The 6,701-nt window shown below is 42.7% G+C and overlaps 1 long non-coding RNA gene across 1 annotated transcript; it reads left to right on the top strand.

Moving 5' to 3' along the window:
- The first annotated feature begins 5,800 nt into the window (after positions 1-5,800).
- Positions 5,801-6,384, top strand: LOC136489839 (uncharacterized). Its single transcript, XR_010767432.1, has 3 exons — positions 5,801-6,000; positions 6,081-6,173; positions 6,251-6,384. It is a non-coding gene; the product is annotated as an uncharacterized lncRNA (long non-coding RNA).
- The last annotated feature ends 317 nt before the right edge of the window (positions 6,385-6,701 follow it).

Below are 6,701 nucleotides of genomic sequence, written 5' to 3'. Positions count from 1 at the left end.
TTTTGGAGGATCCTTAGGAAGGGTTGATGTATGTAGGTCTAGGACTTGCATATGTCGTGTGGTACGGAAACCCCAGCTGGGCCTAATCGATTTGAATCACCGTCGCTTCTCAGAGAAGGAGACTCGATTCCCTGATCTACATTGTAGTTAATCAATGAAACATGGTTACTTGTGGATAAGAGATGAAAATGAGATTGCATGTTTAATGAAGTGATTGAGCTAGATCAGGTGCAAACTAGATACTACTAATGACCTAATGCGAAGCTAAAACATTAAAAGTAAGGATCCACTCATAGTAAGATTTTTCGCAAAAGTTACTTCTTGCTTCAATCTTTCCTTTAAGCCAGCATGCCCTTGTAGTCTTTCTTTTGGTCGGGTAAGACTTGTTGAGTACCCTCAAGTACTCAAGGTTTGGTAACCCCTACTGCAGGTTCTGACTTGTGCTGCTAATCGAGGTCATGTTAATGGGCTCAACATGATCTAGTCGTCTCTTCTACCTTAGATGTTTTACCTAAGTCGCTTTCACAATTCTATTCACCATTTGAACTTTAGTTAAGTTTTACTTGAATATGTTTTGTAAACTAAATGTTATAAGTCTTCTACACTCTGATGTACTTATTTTTTTGTACCAAATGTTGTAATGTTGTGATAACTCCATGTTGATCCTATATAAGTTGTAAAATGTGGATGATTTGGGGTTCCCCGAGGACACCCGGCTGACTATCGGAGTTATCTGGCTCTCGTGTGCAGCAGACAGAGATCTTTAAGACAATGGTAGGTGCATGTGGGCCATATAATTTAGGTATTTCTGCCATACATGGTGACCCACGACTCGATTGTAGGGTCCATTGGGCATCAAAACTCCCACTTGGGGTGGTGCCTCATCTTCAAGGGGAGGACCCGACGGCCGATGAAGGTATGGATCACCCTTGTCCTCATTTGGCCCCAATCCTTTAGGTCCTTGATCGCATCCAACAAGTTGGGCTCATGGTGCCTGTAGGCCTCCAAGGGCGGTATTTCCTCCCATGACTCCAGGAGGTCACCACACTGCTGATTAGGAGAACAAGATGGCAGCAGTGGGCTCTCATTGGGGATGTAGAGCCATGACTTTTGCCACCCCAAGTATGCAGAAGAGTAGCAGTCAAGGCTTAGGTACCTGTCCTCCAATCCGGGATGAAGTTGGATCAAGGTGCCCCCCATCCAAGAAAGATGGACCCCCATGGGCGCTGAGCAAACCACCCAGAATAAAGACCACCATATCTCATAGTGGGCAGGGACTCCTAGTTAGCCCTCACACAACATGATGAAGATGGAGAGGTGGAGGATCCCCTCTAGGGTCAAGTCATGGAGGCAGAGCCTACAGTAGTACAGCAACCATCGGAGTAAGGGGTGCGTTGGCACCCCGAGCCCAAAAGAGTGGAAATGGGGGAAAGAGACGACATCATTCTTCTCTGGCCTCGGCTCCACTTTGGTTCTCAGTAGGACTCTCCACCTGATTGCATCAGCAGCCTCTAGGATCACCGCATTCATTGCAGCTCGTCGAATGCCTTGCGGTCGATGGATGACTTCATCCACTGCGTGGTCATGGTCCTCGCAGGAGGTGTTGTCGGCGCAAAGAGTGTAGTAGGGTGGAGGGCAAAAGCTTTGGGATGGAAGAAGGAGATCTAGGGTGGGAATGTAGATGGATGATCATAGAAGGCAGCAGATAACCTATGGAACCACCCCATGACCCATGACCACTAGCACGTTTGCGTGGGTTGGCATTTTGGCTTTGCCCCATCACATCAATGTGATGGGCAGCGAGGCGATGTCCTAGCTAGAACTACCTACTGACGCCACCCACACGCGTGCGCCTATGCAGGAATCTAGGAGCCTACAAGACGAAAATAGACACCGCACATTGTTCATCAATACTATCTGGGTAGTCACAATTTCAAACCGCTGGACCTTTTGTGATAAACCTTATCGCTCCACTAGTGTCCGACTAGTGAAAATTTTAGATGATCGTTCTGTCTATAGGGTAAACAAACATTTCAACGGCTGTGCATCCATCCTTTGATGGTTGCGATCAGCCCAAATTTGAATTCAAGTACTCCCTGAGTCCCAGATCGAGGAGTCAGAATTATCAAATGTGACCAAATAAAAAAACTTAATGTAATACGAATCAACTGGAGTATATGAAGTATGAAAGAAATAAAGGAAGATAAATATAGGTGGACCAACATAATATCTTCATTCCTTTATATACAAAAGTACATTACGTTGTATTTCTCTAATGTCTAAAACATCTCATCTTTCCAAGGGGACTCATGTTAGATGGTTGACAAATTGCATTGAGTCGATCCACATGAGTGAAGATGATAGAGTCTCCTCCAACAAACATAGTAACACTACTAAGTCTTTTCATTTGCTCGAAATTCCTAACACGGACAAAAATCTCGCCACTATCATTGTCTTCGACAACTATAACAAAGCAATATTTACCAAGCATATAACGAACTACAACTTCAACAATGATTAGTCAGGGTTGTTGATGAACATGATGTCCCCAAGCCAACAAGCTCCCCTTCTACAATACTTGGGTGTTGTGGTATGACGACATCTCTCTATATACAAAACAAAAAAACACAAGGAAAAATCATTAAAAACCCACATATGAAAAAACACTACACCTTGAACAAGCAAGAACCAGTACAAAGCAACAGAATATTGCCTAGGCCATATCTTAGCCTTGATTGAGATCTTGATCTTGACTAGAATAAAATGACAAAGAAACTAAAACTTACCTCAACAAGGACGATCACTGTAGTTCTATGGGCAACAGCTACTGATGAAGTTGTAACACTACCTCCTTTCCTTGGCTAGCAACTTGCAAGTGAAAAGTAAAAGAGACCAGGAAGGATATTTATACTCAACGCAGACGCTAACAAATGTTAGAAGACGTGATTCCCCAGTAGCAGTCACTAACTACTAATAAAATAGACTCAGAATATGAGCAGTCAAAGTAGTAGTCGAGGGGTGGGCGCAGTTTTCCTATTCTAATGATGAGAAAGTCTGACGTGTTAAATACATAGAGCTACGGACTGTTCAAATTATCAGAGCAAGGAAAACGCAGTCAACCCCTCGACTACTACACTAGCGATTTGAGTAGTAACTGCGCAATGAGCAATGGGAACATACTCGAGCGATGGCCAAGTATAGCACCTATTGTGACTCTAGCGAGGAGGAGGATGATCCGGAGTACTACGAGTCATCCTAGTGAATCGCTAGAGCACTAGCGAGGAGGATGCTTTTTTCTCTTTCTCTGGAAACTCAAATCCCCTTAGAATCCATGACTTTTTCTAGGTTGGGAAATCCATGGGGATACCAATAACCCATTTAGTTATTTATGGAGGGTTTTCCATCCCTAGGCATGCCTTCCCCTTGCTTCCAAATTATAGGCCTTAGTTCAAACAGCCACAAATGCATGTCACACAAAAAGGAAAAAATAATCGGCAGATGCAGCGCAACAAGCTACAACGAGTAGGTTTAATTTTTTAGTTTTTTGGTAATTTTAGGTGTCAAATTCATGCATCTTTTAATTATTTATTATCATCCTCTTTTAGTTTTATGTTTATTTATATTATTATGAAGAAACTGAAAAGGCAATAACTAACTCATCGGATATATAAACATGTGCAAAGGAGAAAAAATGAAAAGATGGATATTAGGTAAGTAACATTTTGTCAATCATTTTCTATTAAAACATGGAATAAATTATGGTCTCTGCTAAGGACCGCTGCCGAGCAGTCCCGCCAACATGCCCTGAAAATTTGATTTCGCACCATGCCGAGCAGTCCCGCCAACACACATCGAAACTTAGAGGTCTCTCTTTTGCCCTCCGTGCGGACAATAGGTTTACCACGCCATCGATTTTAGACAAGGGCATTTGTGGTAATGTGATGGCCACATAAAAGAGCAAAGAGTCACCATCTCTGCCTCCATCTCCATTCTACAGCCACCCCCTCTACCACACCCTCTAGACCCCAGGCGCTATCGGCACAGCAGCTCGACTCCCTCTCTACTCTCTAGCCGCACCCTCTCTCATACATTTCTGAACCCTAGCCTCGATGATGGTATAAGCAAGATCTAGATCCCCTACCTCGATACCTGCCATGATCAACCAGATCCGAACCCCAGCCAGAGCCAGATCTGTTACCCCTTCATCAACGCCGGCCGCACCAGCTCCGCGACCACGATGACAAGACCGAATCTGAACACGGACATAGAGGAAGAGGTACCCATATTGCTTTTATGATGTGTGCTCTACTATAGAGGCTAAACCAAGGATATGTAGATAGCGATGGGGTTACATATTTCCTATAGTTGAGTGTAGCTAGAAAGTGCTTTATTAGATTAATGACTTCCATATAAGCTATACTTACTAGTTAGGCAGCTTGTTTGCAAACTTTTGCTCTGTTGTGTTGACATTACATAGAAGCTTTAGTTAATAAATGCCTTTGTAATCTAGATAGATGGAAGAACTTCGAATACGTGTGGGCCCAAAACCTATTTCTCCAAAGGCAAAAAAGTCAAGCACAAAGGGTAGACACGATGAAGATTTCGAATATATCCCTGAACCAGGGGAGGTAGTTGAGGGATTTAATGTTATAGATGAAACAGATTCAGATTTAGAAGATGAGCCAGTACCCTTATCAATTGAGGTTCTTGTTCTATCATGTATTTAGTTCAGGAGGGGTAGGGGGTGTAGGTAGCAATGCAATGCTTTACTATTTGGATAGCAATGTAATTTGTACATGCTTGCTACTTAAGTTTGTATCTCCAATTTCAGTGTATGGGTCGAAGGAGCCATAGAGGAGGCTCTGCTAGCAGGACAAAAGGTAGCATTGCCATGAGTCCTGAGCGAAGGCACTTCAAGCAGTTGAATTCAACATGACCAGGAGAGTTTGCTCATGGAGTTCATACTCGGAGGGCTGGCGCTGGTAAAAGGGTGGAGGTATCAGCAGTAGGTGAACATAATTCTCCATCACCTTGGACACCTATTCAGAGGGATCAATTCAAACTTCATGAAACGACTAGAGACATTTGTTGGGAAAACACCCTACCTAGCCCTATGAGAGACTTCACATGGCCAGATGATGATAGCCATGCCGAAGAGGAGCCCTATGAGAGACTACCCACGGCCAAATGATGATAGCCATGCCAAAGAGGAGCCCTCTGAGCTACCTAGCCCTGTGAGTGACTACCCATGACCAGATGATGATAGCCATACCAAAGAGGAGCCCTCTGAGCAAACTCTCATCTCCACCCACCCGTAGAATAATGAAAGTTACCTAGGTAGGTATTACCTTACATATGTCTATCAATTAATTCGCACTAGCTATTTGATATATATGTTACTTTTCTAACAATCTGAATGTATGAAAACTTTGTAGTACCATTGCTGAGAAGTGCGAGGAAGCCAAGGCCTTGAACTCATGGAATTTTGCTTGACAAAATGAGCAAATCAATGGGAGGATTGAGGATGCCCATCTCAGTTGCTGAGGGGAACAGAAGGCCACATGATCTAGTGCAAGCTACCAAGTTTTCCTCAGAGGCAGGTGTACTAGTCAGGCATCAAATACCAATTTTGACACAATGGAAACATTACAAGAAGCCCTCTGGTGTCATCCATTATAGGAATTTTTTGGATAGGCTAACTGTATGTATGGGTATCCTCTCTTGACATTCAACTCTGCCTTGAACAACTTTAACAGATTTACTTTTTATTCACACTACTGCATGCAGTCAAGGCTGGACATTAACAAGGCTCACCCACCAACACAAGAAGCTTGCTGGAATGTATTGCAGTGTGGGGTATGATAGGCATGCTATAGGTTGAAGCAAACCTACTTCAATGGCATCCCTACTGATCAGATCCCTACGACCTCTCTTGTCCCGTGCATGAGCGATGCACAGTGGTGTGAACTTGTTGAGACTTCATCTAGTGCTCAGAACAAGGTGTGTGTGAACCCATCAATTTCATGTCTAGTCTTGTTATGGTCTACTTGTGCTACAGTCTAACATAAATGAAGCTATAGGAAACATCTGAGATGAACAAGCGAAACTATGCAAAAGTGAAGTACCACTAGTCTATAGGATCTCACTCCTATGTTGTCCAGCTACAAACATTTGTAAGTGATGATTGTGCTTTATTATTACTCTTGCCTTTGTATAAATATAAACAAAAACTCATGTACAATGTGAATAGAAGGAGAACAAGAGGAAGGTCGTAGAACACGATCAAGGACTTGATGAACAACATGATGATCTAAGACTTCAACAACATGGTCAACTTGATGAAGATGTTAATGTTGTGGAAGTCTTCAAGGACTTCCATACCAGTACGAAAAAGGGCATGAGTGATGCTACAAGAGCAGGAGTTGTAACTACCTTTATTTGCTTTCCTTGAAATCTACTAAACCCGTTGCCATAAAAGAAGGAAACACAGCAAGAACCTAATGTGGCAACATCATTTAATTTTGTAGTTGCAATTTTACACCATTCAATATGGTACCTATACATTATGCTTATGTAATCTCTACTAGCACTAGGCTGTAAAAGATCTATGCATTGTGCTTATGTAATCTCTATCAGCAGTCATCTGAGAAAGTCCTATGCATTACTTGTTATGAATTAATCTCTTGGGTTTCTAGTTGAAG

The sequence above is a fragment of the Miscanthus floridulus genome, chromosome 1 (assembly GCF_019320115.1).
Source record: "Miscanthus floridulus cultivar M001 chromosome 1, ASM1932011v1, whole genome shotgun sequence".
NCBI lineage: Eukaryota > Viridiplantae > Streptophyta > Magnoliopsida > Poales > Poaceae > Miscanthus > Miscanthus floridulus.
Note: the sequence above shows the minus strand (reverse complement) of the source record. Positions and strands in the feature narration are given on the sequence as shown.